This window comes from Grammomys surdaster, unplaced genomic scaffold (genome assembly GCF_004785775.1).
Source record: "Grammomys surdaster isolate TR1022 unplaced genomic scaffold, NIH_TR_1.0 278, whole genome shotgun sequence".
Classification (NCBI taxonomy): Eukaryota; Metazoa; Chordata; class Mammalia; order Rodentia; family Muridae; genus Grammomys; species Grammomys surdaster.
In genome coordinates, this window is record NW_021604719.1 from 13,831,869 (window position 1) to 13,850,890 (window position 19,022).

At 41.5% G+C, this 19,022-nt stretch overlaps 1 pseudogene; it reads left to right on the forward strand.

Annotated features, from left to right (window-relative positions):
* Nucleotides 1-12,961: 12,961 nt before the first annotated feature.
* On the forward strand, nucleotides 12,962-16,308 carry LOC114629159 (annotated as a pseudogene).
* Nucleotides 16,309-19,022: the final 2,714 nt, after the last annotated feature.

Sequence of the window (19,022 nt, forward strand, 5' to 3'; positions counted from 1 at the left end):
ATCTCTATGGTAGTGTACAGAACTTCTGAGTGTGCCCCAGGAGTCATGTGGTGCCTGTATAGTAATTTACATCCCTGCCAGCAGTGAATAAGGAAGAGATCCTTCTTCTCTACATCCTGTCCAACACTTGTCTGATTTCTTGATGATAGCCATTCTGACTGGGGAGAGGTGAGACCTCAAAGTAGTTTTAATGAGCATTTCCCACATGACTTGGGATGCTGAACATATTTTCTTTTAAAGTTACCGTCATTTCTGTTTCTTTTTTGATTGTTTGTTTGTTTGTTCTTATTTTTTGAAAACTGTATGTTTAACTCATTAGCCCATTTATTGATTGGCAGTTTATTTTCTTGGCATTTAATTTCTGCAATTCGTAAGTTCTGGATTTTAGTCCCTTGTCTGTAGTACAGCTGGTAAAAATTTTCTCCTGCTCTGTGGGCTGTCTGTTTACTCTACTGATGGTTTCCTTTGCTGAATGGAAACTTTTTCATTCCATGCCGTCCCATCTGTTGGTCCTCGGGGCTAGTTTCTGTGCTGTTGATGTTCTGTTCAAGAAGTTTTTCCTACCCCAGTGTCTTAAAGAATGTTCCTTATGCTTCCTTTAGACGTTTCAGCATTTCATACTTTAAATTAAGGCATTTGATCCAATTTGATTTGATTTTTGTACAAGTTGAAAAATATGTATATACAGACTGAGCAGTAAGAGCTCCTCCAGGGGTCCTGGGGTCAATCTCCAGCAACCACATGGTGGCTCACAACCATCTATAAGGGGATCTGATGTAGTCTTCTGCTGGGCATGTGTACATACAAATAGAGTGCACATATACGTAAGATAAATAAACAAACCTTTAATAGAAAAGAAAAATATGCAGATAATTGCAATCTTCTGCAGATGAGTATCCAATTTTGACAGAACCATATTGACCAGAAGGCTTTCACTATATAACCCCAGGTAACCTGCAAGTAGCTGCGTAGACAAAGCTGGCCACAGAATCACAGGCATCCAGCTGCCTATACCTCCTGAGCTCTGAGATGAAAGGTGTGTGCCGCCATGCCCCCATCTTTAGGGTCCTTTAAATGTAGGGTTACAGCATCCACAGATGGAGATATTTTACCTCTTCCTATCACATTTGTACTCCTTTCATTCTCCTTCTCTTGCCTCGTTATTCTAAGATTTAAAGCACTGTTTCCAGATAATTGACAAGAAGAAACAACTTTTTCTGACTCTGAATGGAAAAACCTAAAAGAAAATTATAATTTATAGTCTCATACATAAAAGTGAATAAACTATGGGAGTGGAGAGTGTGTTATCATCTAGGAGTCTCAATCAGGTTTGTGTTCTCTTCCAGTTAAAGAATTAAAAGGCAGGGTATTCACAAGCATGACAGGTAACAGTTGGGAAAATCTGAAACACAGCAGACAGAATCTTCTGGTAAAGAAAGCCTTTCACTAGGGGTGAGGAAATACATATACAGTAAGCACAGAGAGACTTTCAAAAGCAAAGAGGGGACTCAGGAAACCTAATCCTGGCCTCTTCTTGAAGGCTGGGTTTTAAAGCCTTTGAAGGGTCTTCCTTTCCTACGTTAGGATTCATTAATTTGAAGGAAGCTGTGTTAACTGGTTGGCCCACAACTATTGTATATGTCCTAATCTGGCTTCATCTGGCCTAGAACTTGATGAGCTAGTCCATCAGCAGGGGCCCTACTGGCAGAAGTAAAAGCTCACAGGCACTTGCTTTAAGTATCCAGGCTTTTGTCTCAGGTCAGGAGGGTGACGAAGAGGCCATCTTGGAAGCTCATCATCTTTATCACCCAGTCATGGCTCCTCTGACTCAACCTCCCAGATACTGGAGTTACAGATATTTACCACCATAACTAGCAATCAGAAAAGCAGGATCCGAGAGCTTCTCTCTCTCTCTCTCTCTCTCTCTCTCTCTCTCTCTCTCTCTCTCTCGCGCACACACACACACACACACACAAACTTTGATACATGGTGTGGTAGTTTCAATAGACTGGTGCTCATAGGCTCATATATTTTAATGCTTATTCCTCAGTGGTGGAACTGTTTGGGAAGGATTGGGAGGTGTGGCCTTGTTGGTGTGGCCTTGTTGGAGGAGGTAAGAGAGAGAGAGAGAGAGAGAGAGAGAGAGAGAGAGAGAGATCCAGAACACACTGATATATAGTTGGTCACTAGACTAAGGCTCAGTCAATAGGCAATATCTACAATTTTAGAAACTAAATAGCAGCCAGAAAACTTTATTTACTAATATGTATGTTAATTAGAAAAACGAGCTAAAAGTATTTAAAGAAATTGCTTTTGAGGATTGAAACTTGGGAAAGGAAAGTGAGGGTTGCGCTTTTTGATCAAATGTTTAAACATAAAAGTTTTGCCTGCTTAAGCTTCCAGTATTGCTTTTACAAAATTACTATTTAAAATTTAGGTAAACCTATAAAATGCAGAAATCAAATCAGTGTTTATGCTAATCTGTGAAAGGAGGAAAAGGAAATTTAGAAACACTGATGAATTGATTAAGGTCAATAGAAGGAGAACATAGCCCAGAAAATGACTGCAGTGCAAGCACAGTGAGATATTATAAAAATATTTGAACAAATAATTATAATACATGAGATAAACTTGTCAGATAAAAAACGCAGGGTTCCATAGTATGTGACAACAAAAGACATGTGTCCTGTGTCATCAAAAAGACTTATTTAAAGTACAATGATCAAGAAAGAAGTCCCAAAGATGGAGAAAAACATACTAAGCAGGCCCCATTCAACCGAAGAAACTTGCTGTTATTATGTTAATATCAAGTTCAATAGAGTGGAAAGTGAAAGCTTTATTAGAGACAATTACATGTGGCTAAAAGAGGCAATTTGCCTAGAGATGATTCTAAATTCACATGGGATTGACAGAGTCATTTAAAACTATGGTAGAGAATTGAAAATAATTTAAGGAAAGGTAGAAAATGGAAAATGTGGAAAAGTTAGGAAAGGTGTATAGAATGCAATTAGCCATTGTGTGGTGTATGTTGTATTATGTGTGTGTACAGATTAAAATATAGACATATTTGTGTTTTCCTCTATATAGTTGATTGACTATCAACTAGGCTATAGTAAATAGCAGTGAGAAGGCAACTAATCGCCCAACTTCATTGTTTTTATTAATCATTTTATTTGTTTACATTTCAAATGTTGTCCCCCTTCCTGGTCTCCAATCCATGAACCTCCCACCTCCTCCCCTCCCCTTTGTCTCTAAGAGGGTGCTCCCCCACCCACCAACCCACTCCACCTCACCCATCTGGCATCCCCCTTCTTTGGGGCATCAAGCCAGCCCAGAACCAAGCGCCTCCCCTCCCTCTGATGCCACATGAGGTAGTCCTCTGCTATACATGTAGCAGGAGCTAGGATCAGCCCATGCATACTCTTTGGTTAGTGGTTTAGTTTCTGGGAGCTCTGAGGGGTCTGGTTGGTTGATACTGTTGTTCTTGCTATGGGGTCGCAATCCTCTTCAGCTCCTTCAGCCCTTCCCCTAACTCTTTCATTGAGGTCCCCAGGCTGAGTCCAATGGTTGGCTGTGAGTATCTGCATCTGTCTTAGTCAGGTGCTGGCAAAGCCTCTCAGAGGACAGCCACACCAGGCTCCTGTCTGAAAGCATATCTTGGCATTAGCAATAGTGTCCGGGTTTGGTGTCTGCAGATGGAATGGATCACACAGTGGATCCTTCAGTCTCTACTCCATCTTTGTCCCTGCATTTCCTTTAGACAGGGACATATCTGAGCTAAAAATTTTGAGATGGGTGGGTAGCCCATCCCTCTATGGGGGGCCATGTCTATCTACTGGAGGTGGTCTGTTCAGGTTCTATCTCCTGGCTAATGTAATTCCCATTGAGCCCTGAGAGCCTCTAGAATCCCTTGCACCTGGGATTTTTCTAATGGTTCCCCAAGTTCCCCACCCCCCACTGTTCCTTATTTCTATTCATTCCCATGGCCCTCTGGTTTGTTTCCAGATGAAATCTTGAGAAGTTTCACAGTTCTCTAGTTGTCTGGGGGGTTATAAAAGTCTAATCCAGTACAATGCAATCAATTTTCCAACCCCACCTAACTGTAGACAGATCGCCTTTCCTGGTTAGCTAATGTGGGCTCAAAGCCTACAACAGGGAAGGAAGAGTCACTTGTCCAGTGGAAAGAGGGGAAAGGTTGTAAAAAGGGAGAACTTCGAGGGGTGGGGGTTAGGGAGTGACTTTTTTCAAGGCTCATAAGTTTATAATCTGGTAAGAAGCACTGTTTTATATTCATATCCAATTTCTAGCTCTTTCTTATAAAAGCCACTCTAATTTAAAAAATAAAATCTTAATGTTTCTTCTGAGTACAGCTTACAACTTCTGAACTTAGTTATTGGCTCTCGACCATCCCCATTCTACTGTAGTTTTGTTAACCCTTCACAGTAGTGATGTCAGACTGGGTCTCCTGAGAAAGCATCCATACAACCCTGAGAGCTTCATCCAGGCCTTCAAAATGCTGACAAGTCAGATACCGATTGCTGTAACCTTGAGTTCTGGAGTGTACTTGCCCATCCATTTGATTGGTTCTTTTCAAATGTCTCCCTGGCTTTAACTAAACTAATATCTTAGTTAGAGTTATTATTGATGCTACAAAACATCATTGTTGCAGGGTACTTGACCACATTGTGAACCTCGAGATTGTGAGCACTGTGAACTGTAAGAACCTGTTTCTAATGGGGCTCAGCCTTTGCACCTTGAGCCTTTTGTTTGCTGTAAACAATTAGTTGCAGTTTGCCTCACGTTTATTCCAAGAGCTAAATAACATCACTTATAGCTCAAGAGGGAAAGCAGGTAACCCACTGACAGGGAGTACTCCCAAGGAAGGAGAGAGGGAGGATGTTGAGGTGGAAGGGAGTTAAGACAGCATGACCTAAGGAAGAAGAGAAAGAGGTTGCTTTTCATTCCAGGAAGTCATGGGGTAGAGTAGGAAGGTCAGCTGAGTGCAGGCTCTCACCACAGCCTCTGGCTCCTGAGACTTCTTTGGTAAAATTCAACAGAAGGGATTTTTATTATAAAACAATAATGCATCATGACTAAAAAGCAAGTGGAGGAGGAAAAAGTTTATTCAACTTATATTCCCACATTCAGAATCATTCTACTGATTTTATTTTTTTTAAGGGAGTGAAAAGTTTATTTGGCTTACACTTCCACATCATAGTCCACCATTAGAGGAAGTCATCACAGGAACTCAAGCAGGGCTGGAACCTGGAGGCAGGAGCTGATGTAGAGGTGCTGCTTACTGCCTTGCTCCTATGGCTTGCTCAGTCTGCTTTCTTATAGAACCCAGGACCACCAGCCCAGGGATGTCAACACCCACCATGGCTTGAACCCTCCACCACTGATCCTGATCACTAATTGAGAAAATACCTTACAGCTGGATCTCATGGAGGCTTTTCCTCTCCTTCCTCTCTGATGAGTCAAGTTGACACACCAAACCAGCCAGTACAACTAAGAATGGCAAGTTCCACATCTGGATGGAGAGGAAAGGCTTCCTGGCTCTCTGGGTTTGTATTTAAAGGAGCACTTGCATGATTGCATTATCCTCTCTTATCCAGTATCCAGCTTTGAAGTGAATGTTGATTTAATGGTCGGAAGAAGTCTTACATTCTCCCACTGTGTATGTTAGCAAGCTATGAGGCCTTGGCTGAAACTTACATCCAGCCATAAAGTCACTACATGCACCTCTATCCGTAGTCACAGTATGAATCCATAAACACAAAACAAAGTCACAAGTCTCAACACCTATCAAAGAATGATTCATAACATAATTTTATATTTCCGTATATTTATAAAACTGCACATGAGCAAATAGAAAGATAAATAATCTTCCCATGGTTAGAAAGTTTAAAATATGTCAAAGTGTAGTATAAGTTAGAAAATACTTGGATTTGAATTATAAAAGCACGCATGTGTCTTAGTGACTTTTTTATTGCTGTAATTAAATACCAGGGCAGAGGCAACTTGCAGAAAGAAGCATATACTTGGGATGTATAGCTTCAGAGGGTGAGTCCATGACCATCATGGTGGGGAGCATAACAGTAGGCATGCAAGCACGGTGCTAGAGCAGCCACTGAGAGCTTATATCCTGACCCGCAAGCACAGGCAGGGTTAGCTAACTGGGAATGATTTGAGTATTTGAAAACTCAAAGCCCACTCCCAATGACACACCTCCTCCAACAAGGCCACACCTCCCAATCCTTCCCAAACAGATCCACCATTGAGGAACAGCATTCAAATATATGAGCCTATGGAAGCCATTCTCATGGCAAATACCACACTATGTATCAACGCTTATGTACCCGTAATTTGATTTAAAGGAAAATTTAAGTGTATTTTATGCACATGTGTGGTACACAGACATACATGCAGGAAGAAAAAACTGGAGCAAAACCAACTTGTTACCATAGTTGGTTTAATGGATATGTGTGCTTATACAGAAGCCAGAGGTCTACATTGGAAAATTACTGTCTACATAGAACAAACAATTTCTACTGCAGTTCTTCATCTGACCTTTTGAGACTAAGTCTCTCACTTGACACAGTCCTCAAAAGTGGGTAGATTCACTGACCAGCAGACTTGGACAATCCACCTGTTTCTGCCCTCCAGTCCCAGGGTTACACATGAATATGACCATGTCTGGCTTTTATGTAGGTGCCAGGGAATCAGAATTCAAGTCTGCATGCTTATATGACAGGCGTTTTATCAACTGAACCATCCTTACAGCTCCTTGCTTTTTAAAAAATCTTTATTTTTTAAAAAGGAAAAAAATCTAGGAAAATTAAAGTGCCAGGCAGGAAAGATGGCTCAGCAGTTAAGAGTACTAGCTTCTCTCAGTTCTTAGCACCCATAAAGCATCTCACAACTGTCTGTGATTCTAAGTTTAGGGGATTTGATACCCTCTTCTAGTCTCTGCAGGCACCAGGTATGCACGTGGTAAATGGATATGTACACAAGTAAAAAAATATATATATAAATGCCAACACAAAAAAAATAAAAAGCTAGCCAGTCAGGGATTTAAAATTAAGCTTTGAGCTCCCTCTACTGGCTCAAAGAAAAATTCCCAGAAATAATAAAAACCCAAAGCTCAAAGTTGTTATTAAGTCATTGTTATTCTATATTTAAAAATTATCAGAGTTGGTGTGGTGTCTTAACACTGATGGGCCCGAGGCAGAAAGATTGCCTTAAGTTTAAGGACAGCCTGGGCTATATAGTGGATTGTAGGCCAGCCTAAGCTGTAGAGTGATAATCTCTCAGAAGGAAAAAGCTGTATATCCCTTAGCCCTGTCCTGTCCCTCTATGTCAAACGTGTCTGCTTTGCTACTTGTTCTGAGCAAAGCATCTGTGGTGACAAAAGCAGCATATACCCACATGGTACAGCATATACCCACATGATGCAGCATATACCCACATGGTGCAGCATATATCCACATGGTACACCATATATACACATGATGCAACATATACACACATAGTGCAGCATATATCCACTAGTGCGGCATATACACACTAGTGCGGCATATACACACATGGTGCAGTATATACCCATATGGTGTTGCATATACACACATGGTGCAGCATTTACACTGGTGCAGCATATACCCACATGGTTCAGTAATGACCTGGACTTTCTGTCTGCATCACTCATGAGAAACACACTGTCATCATCTCCAGTGTATGTCTATAATGTAGAATGTTTTCAGACTACCGTTAACCACAGGCACAGAACATATACAGCCAAGAATAAGGATTAGTCCCATTCTGTCATTTTGCACCTGAAATAAAAACAAAACACAAAACCAAACCAACATTACACAGGACAAAATGAATACATCCCCTCAATTAGTGTAGACTGACATTTAGAGTCCAAAGTCTTTGTCTCCATATTGATTGCTTTTCTTGTCTGATTTATTTTATCGATATGTTAGTCCAGCCTTTCTTTTAAAGTACATTTAAGGCAGGTGATTACACACTGTAATCTCATTCATTTTAAGTCAACAAATATTTATCAAGCAGGCCATCTCTGAGCACTTCCTCCTTGGTCACTAACTGAGAAAATGCCTTACAGCTGGATCTCATGGAGGCGTTTCCTCAAGGGAAGCTCCTTTTTCTGTGATTACTCCAACTTGTCTCAAGTTGACACACAAAACCAGCTAGTACACATGGTGCGCAAAAGCTAGAAAGTGCAACTTCTTCCTCCCAGGTGGTTACAAGCCTGATACAACTTCCTTATAGACCTTTTCCAGCTAGGAGTATGCTGGATAGCTTTATGTCCGCTTGACACCAACAAAGTTATTGGAGAGGAGGGAACCTCTATTTTAAAAATGGATCCATAAGATGGAGCTGTAGGCTAGAGCCTGTAGAACATTTTCTTAATTAATGATTGATGGGCCAAGGCCCAGACCATCCCTGGGCTACAAGTCCTGGGTTCTACAAGAAGGCAAGCTGAGCAAGATGAACAAGCCAAAGCAGCCCCCTCCATGGCCTCTGTATCAGCTCCTGCCTCCAGGCTCCTACTCTGCTGGAATTTCCATCCTTGCTGGTTTTATTGATGAACTGTGACATGAAACTGTGAGGGGAATAACCCACTTCTTCTCCAAGCTGCTTTTGGTCACGGTGTTTCATCACAGCAATGGAAACCGTAAGATAAGGAGTTTCTGGGTTTCATAGTAAGTCCTTTACATGAGACTAAGCACAGCACACTGGAAAGATCCCTGCTATTATGTACCTGTGTCTGTAGTTTCTTCAGTGTCAGGTCATCTCTTAACTCCCACATGGCTCCAGTTAGGACAACCCTAAAGTCATAAAAGTTGAGGCAAAAGTCTCTTAAACTAAACTCTAATCCAGAACAAGATCCTTACTGCCTTTAGTTCCAGGAAAGCAGAGATGTGAGGATGCTTATGAAGAAACATCTGAAGCAAGCAAGCAGAGCTTGGTTCATGAACTTAAAATTAAAGAAGCCATTTCTTTAGTGGAAATGAAAGAACATTAAACATAAAAGGAAAAAATGGTGGCGAGAACTTACTGCTGAAGATACCTATACGTGAGTCATGGACTGTTAGGGGTTGGTCTAGTGTTGCTATGTCTTCAAATGCTAAATATTGGTCCCCAAGATGTGGTTACCCAAGATCCTCAAAGACACCAAGTGATGCTTGTAATCTTTTCTCCCCAATTTAAAGTTATTGGTTAAATAAAAGTGTCTATCGCCAATTACTGGGGAGAATAGAGGTAGGTGAAATTTCAGGTGCCAGGCTGGGGGTCGCAGGTAGAGATCACAAGAAGGAAAAAGGAGACAGAGAGAACAGATGGTCTCCATTAGATGTGATGGAGGGGGTGCATGTGGTCGAATAATATGCCCCCTGAGGATGGACTGATGGAGCAGAAATAACCCAAGCAAGATTCAAACAGCAAGTACTTGGAAGTGCAGCTAGGAAGTAGATAGTGTAGTGTATAGAAAAATAGATTAGGGGTAATCCTCCAGTAATTGTGCTAAGCTGATTAAATAAATCCATAGGACTCTTCCTTGATTACTAGGGGGCTTGCTAGGTCACATTAAAAACTAAAATAGTTCAATAAAATCCATTTTAAAAGGACCATTGAGGAAATCAAGCTTCACTACCCTGGAAGCTTTGTCTTTATCGGATAGGTGCCTATGCATGCTAGTAGAAAAGAAAAGCAATCAATCAAGCTATGTTTTTTAAGCTACGATAATGACCAGCCTGTCAGGATATGCCCATCAGTGCATTAGTGGCAAGAATATAGGAGTAAACAGCCACTCTCCTGTCAGAAGACGTCTAAGAAAGGCTTAGCAAGTCAGTTTTCTGGAGATGGCCCATCATTTTGCATGGCTGCAATGGGTATGTGCTCTGAGATGCAAGATCCTCAAGAGACTTCATCCCAGGATTGCTTCTTGCTGTTGATATGCCTTTCCTGTCACTATTGCACAGCCTAAGAATTCCTGGGCATCAGTCCACCCCTACTGGGCTGTTATCCTGCAGAATCAATATGAAGATGTACTTTCATATATTAATGCTATGTAGATTAATTGATGATTTCATAATTCCTGATAATGATTTTATAGAATTCCTAAATTTATACAAGTAATCTCAATCCCCCCTATGGAGTAAAAACTATTAATAGAGTTCTGTAAATCTTCATGTATTACAGGCTAATTGTACTGGAAAAAGAAAGCAGACTTGGAACAAATTTATAATCAAGGAAAATATTCCTTCTAGGTTTGGAATGAGGCCACTGTCTGGTAACTAAAGGTCATAAGCTTGGAAAAGACAATTTATTTTAGGTGCAAGGACAGACAATAAATGATGGACTAGTTTATCTATACAAGACTTCAAAATAATAAGACACAAGGCAGGAGATCTGTTTCTTGACTAAACTGTGCTAACTTATGACATAAAAAATATTGCTTTAAACTTATAATGAACTTATGAAGCTGGTAACACATAATGAACGTTTAGTCAGGTACTAGTCTTAATAGAAAGACAGGTAAATAATTCTGCTGTAACTCCTAAAGTTTCATCAATCTATGATATGAAGTGTTGCTTTAAATTTACTGTGAACTTATGGAATATAAAACTGTGTAGGAAACCATGTGATCAATTATCCTGAGAAAGTATAAAAACTAACAACTACTGTTGGGAGCTGACTCCTAGCAGAAGGCGGCTATCATCTTTGCAGCAATCTCGGGCCATATACCCTGACAAGAGACTTGTTTTTCAACAGCCCACAACAGCTGAGCACACTCTGATAAACATTTTGTTATTCTCACATATCTTGTTTTGCTGTTTAGTGCCCCAGCTGCAATGTGCATGGGGCAAAGTGCCTTCAGCTGTGTTCTGCTGCTTGTCCATGGCTGCAAGGCACCTGGTAAAGTATATAAATACCCAGGATTTCCTTTCAGAAAAGGGGACTTGATTAGACCCTCTGTCTTGTCTTTGCATCTCTTGCCCCCTCCATCCCCACTCTCTCTCTTGCTAGACCCTGTTGACTGACCCTTGGACCAGAGCACTTGCCCCCAAACATGGGGCAGGGCAAACTACAATAAAGTGGGTATGCTGCCTTCTTCAGCTTCATTCAATATGCATGTGTCTCTGTATGTGGGCCTTTCTTTTCTTGCTTCTTTTGTTTCCTTTCGCTACTTTTCTCTTCTCTTCTCTTCTCTTCTCTTCTCTTCTCTTCTCTTCTCTTCTCTTCTCTTCTCTTCTCTTCTCTTCTTTTCTCACGGGCTCACAAAGAGTTAAGGAACTCCATGTCTCTTGTCTGGTAGGAGAAGGCCTGAGTTAAAGAGAAAAGAACCAAAATAACTAAGTTTCTTCCCAGAACCCTATCAGCAGGAGTTAACTGCCAAAAGCCAGTGGCTTTTGGTCACATAATAGCAAAGAGTTAAAGAAAGAGTTAAACCACCAGAAACCAGCAACTTCTGGTTCCCAGAACAGTAAGAGACAGTTACAAGACCAGAGCTCATCAGCCTTTGGTCTTGTCCAAATTGCATCCTGTCTCAGTACCTGAATGCCAGGGCTGTCCTTCTGGCACTTTCCAGTTGGATCTGAAACATTCTGACAGAACTCATTCCTGGCACTATTATTAAAGACACAACCTATGGCTGGATAGGTCATAGACCCCAGGGGAGAATGCACTACTTTCCTTTGCTACACATATATAGTAATAAACTGACTCTCAATGATTTATTATATCCATAGATTAGTGCATCTTTTGCACTCATTAGAGAAGCTTTTTATTTTTCAGTAGATGGTATCTGTTTTAACACAAACACAAAACTGGTTAAGGTGTAGAGAATAAGAGAATGTGGACCGCTCAGCCCTAAAGGAGACAACAACATCCGGCCCCCCTCCAAAGGTTCATGGATCATCCCAAATGAGAAGTAGAAAGATCATAAAAGCCAGAGGTGGTGGATGACTACAATGAAACAGTGTTTGGAGGCGGACAAAACAAGGCAGTTACACATATGAATTCACAGTGATTATGATCTACAGGGGACTTGCACAACATCAAACCAGACAAAGATCTCAGCATGGAGTGGGGAGGTGGTCGTGAAGCCCCACCCTCAGCTGAGGAGCTATTGGAAGCTGCTGGCTGCTGGCAGAGGGATGGCAAGTTTTCCTCAATGAGGCTGCTCCTGAGAGCCATGTTCTATCCATGTTCATACTGGCAGCCTGAGCAGACTCAATGCAGGGAAGGGGCGGGGCGGGGCGGGGCAGGGTATATGAAGTTGAAAGAGAATAGCAGCCAGAAGGATGGAAGAGGAACTGCTGGAGTGGAAGGAATGGGGCTGGGCTAGATCAAAACACATTGTAAGTCTGTACAAAGGTCTCAGTAACGTGATCTAAAAGAGAGAGCAGAGCAGAACAGAGAATGCTTGTGTAGAGGTTGAATTAAGTTACTCACTGAGAAAGTACATGGTCACCACAAAGCTCTGAGGAAGACGTTCGACGAGACCAGTGTTTCTATAGCTGTGACACACCTATTCTGCTGTCTATAATCATGAAATCATTCTGATGTGAAAGTGTATATCATACATGTGTATTTGTGCATGAATTCTGATTTTAGAGTAATACATATGTGTGTGTGTGTGTGTCTGTGTATGTGTGTGTGTATGTATGTATGAATACACATGCATCTCTGATTTGTTTGTTTGTTTGTTTGTTTGAGATAGGTTCTTGCATGGAAACCTTGGCTGATCTCAAACTTGCATTGTTCTCTTGCCTCTGTCTCTTGTGTACTTCACCATCACACCTGGCAAACTTTATTTAAAATATAAGGAATTTTGCAAGGCCATAGTTGACTTAGATAATGAGTTCTCTGATGGTTATGGGCAAAATAAATTAAAAACTTGGGAAGGTTCACCATCATAGTTGCCACTAAGAACATGTGTGATTTACAGGAAGTCGGAATATCAACATCATCATCAATTTGGAAGAAGTTGATCCCAACCTTCAAGGATGAGTTTGGGAATTTCAAGACTACTGTGGAACAAGTCACTGTGGATGTAGTAGGAACAGTAATTGAACCCATTGAAGCTTGGGAGTTGAGAGGCAGTCTGTGACCATCCATCACTGTGAGTGGGCACAAGACTTCACATCTCTTGCATCTCTAGGTGGAACTGCTGGAAGATACATGCAGATTCCTGAAATTCATCTCACTTAATAAAACATTGACACCACATGGGAAGCTAGACAAGTATGCCACAAGTGAGAATGTACTTAACAGACAAATGACGGCCTGCAATTTGCTAGGTGTTCTGAGGGATGACTGCCATGACGGAAGAGATTGTCTTGTTTTGAAAAGAACTAGCAGATTCAATGATTCAGAACATACTATAGAGCTGAGTTGGCAGAACAAGTACCATATACTGTGCTATTCTAACTTCAGCAACAAGCACTCACATATATGAGCCTATGGTAAATTCAATCACCACAATAGTTTCAATAACTTCAGGAGAACTGGCCTTCAAAACCATATGCTTTCTCCAAAAATTTACTATCCACTGGGGTTAGAACTTTCTTAAGATCAGAATAATAAGGTGAGGAAAACAATTAAGGCAGCTTTGCTGGCACTGTTAGAGCAGGGGCTGATAGTAATTTGATGTGGAGACAAAAATGTACCCTGTCCCCATAGAGCTGTCCCCCTAGATAGTAATGATAACATGAAGACAGGAGCCAAGGCTCTAATGTGCAAGATGGCTCCCATGATTGGGAAGGAGAATGCAGAGTGTCTTATCCTTCCCTTTGTGAGATATGCTGTAACTGTAGAATGCTTCATGTTTGAAAAGTCTGTACTGCCAATTTTGAACATGTTTAAAGGGAAGTTGGCCAGAAAGCTACCAAAGCAATGCTGCTGCCCAAGTTTTTGCAGTTCTGATAATGTGTGGAGAGTCCAAAAGGCCTATGCTGAGTGCTTCATGACTGCTTCATGCGTAACATGTCATGAAATCCAATGAAGGAAGTAATTGCAACTATTGTGAAGATTGAATTCATCATAGGCTAGTGTGTGTGTGTGTGTGTGTGTGTGTGCTTATAGCTGCAGTTGGAACTGTTTGGGAAGGATTGGAAGGTATGGCCTTGTTGGAGGAGGTGTGTCACTGGGGATTAGCTTTGAGGTTTCAAAAGCCAAAAGCTATTCCCATTTCCCTTCCCCTGCTCCTCTCTCCTTCCTTCCCTCCTTCCTTCCCCTCTTTCTCCCTCCTTCTCGTCCTCTCTTCTTGCTTGTGAATCAGATGTAATCTCTTAGCTACTTTTCCAGTGCTCTGCCAGCATACTTGCTGCTATGCACCCCACCATTATGACCATGTGAGCCACAATTAACTGATTCCTTCTAAAAATTGCCTTGGCTGTAGTGTCTTCTCACAGGAACAGAAAAGTAACTAAGACTGCTATTTATTAACTTGATCAGTAATCTTTTAGGTTGGGTTAACCAAGCAGCTTTGTTTGCTTGTTTGTCTCTAGGGCATTTTATATCTGTTTAGTAAAAGTCAGGAGACTTACCAGCAAAGACAAAAACAGCATCAAAGATCACAAGTTGTGGAAGAACAGATTAAACCAGAGGATGCTCCTTCAGACCTCAGTGTCCTTCATTCTGGTGCCAGATTGGAAAGCACCCCATAAGACTGTGCTGCTATGACATTTGGGAACTCTGCAGGGCACATAGATGTTACAATAGACAGCTCTTTACTCTGTATGTTGTCCTCCAAGTCTCATCAGGAAGCAGCCACTGATGAGAATAATTAAAAGGGGGGTGCTGGAGAGATGGCTCAGTGGTTAAGAGTAGTGGCTGCTCTTCCAGAGATCAATTCCCAGCAACCACGTGTTTGCTCACAATCATCTCAAATGAGATCTGAAGCCTTCTTCTTGTGTTTCTGAAGACAGCTACAATATACTCACATATATAAAATAAATAAATCTTAAAAAAAAAAAAGCCTGCTAGCGAAGTCTAAATTCTTGCCAGATGTTGGCATTGGCTCCCCAGAGTTGGTTCTCTTAGATCAGGAATCCAATTGAGGAGTTCTCTTAGATCAATCCCTTCCATTTCTGAAGGGACTTATTTACATGAAATAAATATTGACACAGAGCTCAAACAAGACTCTGAGGAGAGACTCCTCCCAGAGAGAACAGGAGAAGCAACTGGAATCCCCGTTCAAGGTTCTCCTAAGATCACCATGGCCTCCTGGAAGGAACTTGAAGAGATGACAGAGAAGCTAGAACCCCACATGTATGAGCCAGACATTAAAAAAACAAGGGAGGTCCTGTTGACTGAACTGCAGCTCTGGATGCTCAAAACAGGCTGGCAGTGTAGAACAATGGAGTGATGTGCAAGAAGAGCTGGGTATAAATGAGCTACCAGACTGTAATGAGAGACCAGATTGTAATGAACTCCATCTTAGGTTCACACTCCATCTTAGAGAATCGACCTAAGGTTAAACTCGAGTTAACTAACAAGCCTGTGCCTAGCACCAGTTTCCAGGTTATTCCCCAACAAATCTAGATCTCCAGGTTACAAACCTGCCCCTGACACTTCACTTCCTAACAACTACCAAGAGGAAAGCAGAAGTTTGGTTTCTAGCACTAGCCAATTATGTTAAAGGCCATAATGTCTCCCCAATCAGATATGTCCCAGGCTAGATAACCCCTTCCTGCCTCTATAAATGCTTGACTAAAACTATACTCAGGACTCTGCCTTCCAGTGTCAAGGCTGGCAGGGGGCCCAAGCTCGAGCTTGTAATGAAGAGATCCCAATGCATCAGAATCGGCTCTTTGGTGGTCTTTTGGGGTTCATGAACACTTCCCGCCACAACAGTAACAAACCACGAAGAATGGATTTTAACAAATCAAGATGACTCCATGACTTTAGTCAATGCTGCTGTTGAGAATATCCATGAGGATGTGGATGTAAGCATCAATCTTGGTTGCAACCCAATGAAAATAGGAGATCTAACACATAAGATGTCACACTACAAGCTTTACTAGATCAGTGCTTGTTAATGACCAATCCCTTTTGAGCACAGCTGATGCTGAGATTGCTAAGCACTGGGCATACCAGGTGTGGCTCTGACACTCAGCAGGAAGAATTGGCACTAAGAGAGAGATTGACAAGTCTCTGGCATCAGAGGTGTTATGGAGAGTGCAAAGAACTTTAGCATTCTCCTTCCACAAGCCCCCAGTTATTCTTGGACACCAGTTGAGAGCTGCAGGTCTGATTCTTGGCTTTAATGGCTTTTAAAAGACCTCAGTGAAGCCTTTTAATAAAGATAAGTATTCTTAAACCTGATTTTAAATCATTCTTAAAGCATGGTCTGTCTGAATGCAGGTTGGACATGAAGGTATAGACTGGGTGTCTTGGGTTGTGGCAGAGAAATTTGAAACTGCAATGGAAGCCAAGCATGCTGGCACACACCTGCAGTCTCAGCACTTGAGGCCAGTCTAAGCTAGGTGAGATGACCTAAATAGAGTGGGGGAGTACTCAACTAGTGAACTGAGCCCTACATAACACAAAGATAGAAGGACAGACTCTGGTTGCTTTTACACCACCGCTGCCAATACAAAACAAAACATTTTGAGTAGACATAAAACCTCCCTTGTTTGGAACATGATACAATGTCTATCTGATGTATGGAAGCATTGAATGATACCTTAAATAACACATGATGTATGTATACCTCTCTCTCTCTCTCTCTCTCTCTCTCTCTCTCTCTCTCTCTCTCTCTGTGTGTGTGTGTGTGTGTGTGTGTGTGTGTGTGTCTGTGTGTGTCTGTGTGTCTGTATGTCTGTGTGTCTGTGTTTGTCTGTTTGTTTGTTTTGGTCTTGGTATTTTTGTTTGGGTTTCCATGTAACTAGAATTCTGGCTTAAATGTAGAAACCCTTACCTCCTAAGTTGTTACCCGGGGTTTTGTTCACTGTATGACAGTTTGGGTGCTGGCCTGCCAAAGAAGCAGCCCTTGTTCTTTCCACTCAAACTGTTACTGATGATGATGCTTCCCCCTGGACGAGTTGCTGTGCAGCTGACACCATGTTTGCTTACTTTGCAAACAACAGGTTCCAAATGTTAAGAATGCTACTCATGAAAACACAGTGACAGAAGCTACCAGAGAAAGAAAACTTAGCCTCCGCTAACTGCAATCAAGAGGCCCTTACACAGATCATCATGGCACTCCAGATAGACTGAGACTGTGATGTCAAGTACTTTGAAAGCAACTGCCCTTCTGGTATTAAAACCTCTGAAGATGCAATGAGTGCTACTTCTTCAACCTACTAGAAATCGTGAACCACGGTGCTCTTCCTGCTTCTGCAAGAGCCGGATTTGTTGGCCCCGGACCTGTGTGGAACAGACATGAGAGAGCCTTCCTCCTGCCAACAGAGAGACAGACAGAGATAGAGACAGACAGAAAGAGAGACATAGAGATGGAAAGAGACACAGGGGGAATCCAGTAGTCACTATTACCTTATCTTGGTGGAAGAGAAAGTAATTTTTCAGAGGATTATTTTATCCAAAGCCTTAACTCATTTTCCTGACTGAAAGAAGCCTGACCTGGAAGAACATTTTCCATTTGGAAAGGATGAGGCTCCCTGAGACCTGCTTTGCTTTCTCCTGGTTTTAGTCAATGACTGATAAATGTCATTCATATGGCCAGAAGGCTTACATGCTGGCTGGAAAGACTTTCATATTAGCTTAAGCATTTGCTCCAGGTACAGAGTCTGTTCAGCATTATTGCTGCCCATCCGAGCCCTAATTGTCAATAGTTCTTAGTGTGTATAAATGGCAAAAGAGGATTTTTGAAAAGTTTTTCTCCTAAGGGCTTGATGTTAACACTAAAATGGACTCTGATTTTGATTCCTAATGTTGCACATGGCTGCATATTTATACAATATTTGCAGATTCTCTCTCTGACTTTTTTCATGCTGGTTATGACCCAAAGGAAATTTCTTATCGTGAGTAGTGCATTCATGATATTTCAGCAAGGCAGCCAGATGATCATGGTCACCTCTGAGGTGCAACTTGCTCTTCTGTGCTGCACAGGTGCCAGTCTGGGCTGTGCAGCCTTACCTGTGCTGTTCGAACAGCCATGGTACCAGTGCCTAAAGATAGAACTGAATTGCTTAAGCTCAGGAAAAACTGTTTCAGAGAATGAGGGAATGTTTCTCATTGATGAGCAGAGGAAGCAGTTACTTGCAACATGCTCTTAGAGGAGATGCGATGGACACTGTTCAAATGTCAGCAAAGGAATTAGACAGTCACATGAAGCTAGCTGAGAGAGTGGCCCCAGTTTTGATAGATGCTCTACTATGGGTAATGAAGTGGCATGAAGTTGTGACATCTGTTGTGAAGGGAGAACCAACTAATGAAGCAAACTTCATTGCATTTGCACATTGTTTTAAACATAATTCTATTGCATGTTGTTTATGTAACATTTATATGTGGTGGGAAACACAGAAATTCATGGTGCTTGCTCTCCTGTGGAATTTAATTTATTGTAACATTCTGCACATGAACCTACGGTATCTTTCAGGTACACCTGCAGCAAAATGAAGAAATATACAGCATGCTATTATAAATCATATCTGGGGTAGCTACATTAATGCCATACAAAGAAGTCAGACATAAAAAAAATCAGAAAAAAGTGGGATATTACAAGATGGCAAAGGCATTGTGTATCCCTAATGTGTATGAGCCAACAACACAACATCAAAGCGCATGATCCCAAATCGAATAGCACTTCAGACAGAAATAAATGAACCTATCATTCTAATTAGAGGTTTCGGTGTTCCTCCCTCAGTAATTGGCAGATCCAGAAAAGCGGAAATCATTAAGGACACATGTGAACTGAAGAGGCAGCATCAGTCAACTGAATCTAATTGACATTTACAGAAGGTTTCAATGGCAGAATATGGATTCTTCTCAAGCTTGCACAGAACGGTTGCCCCACCCTCAAAAAGAAA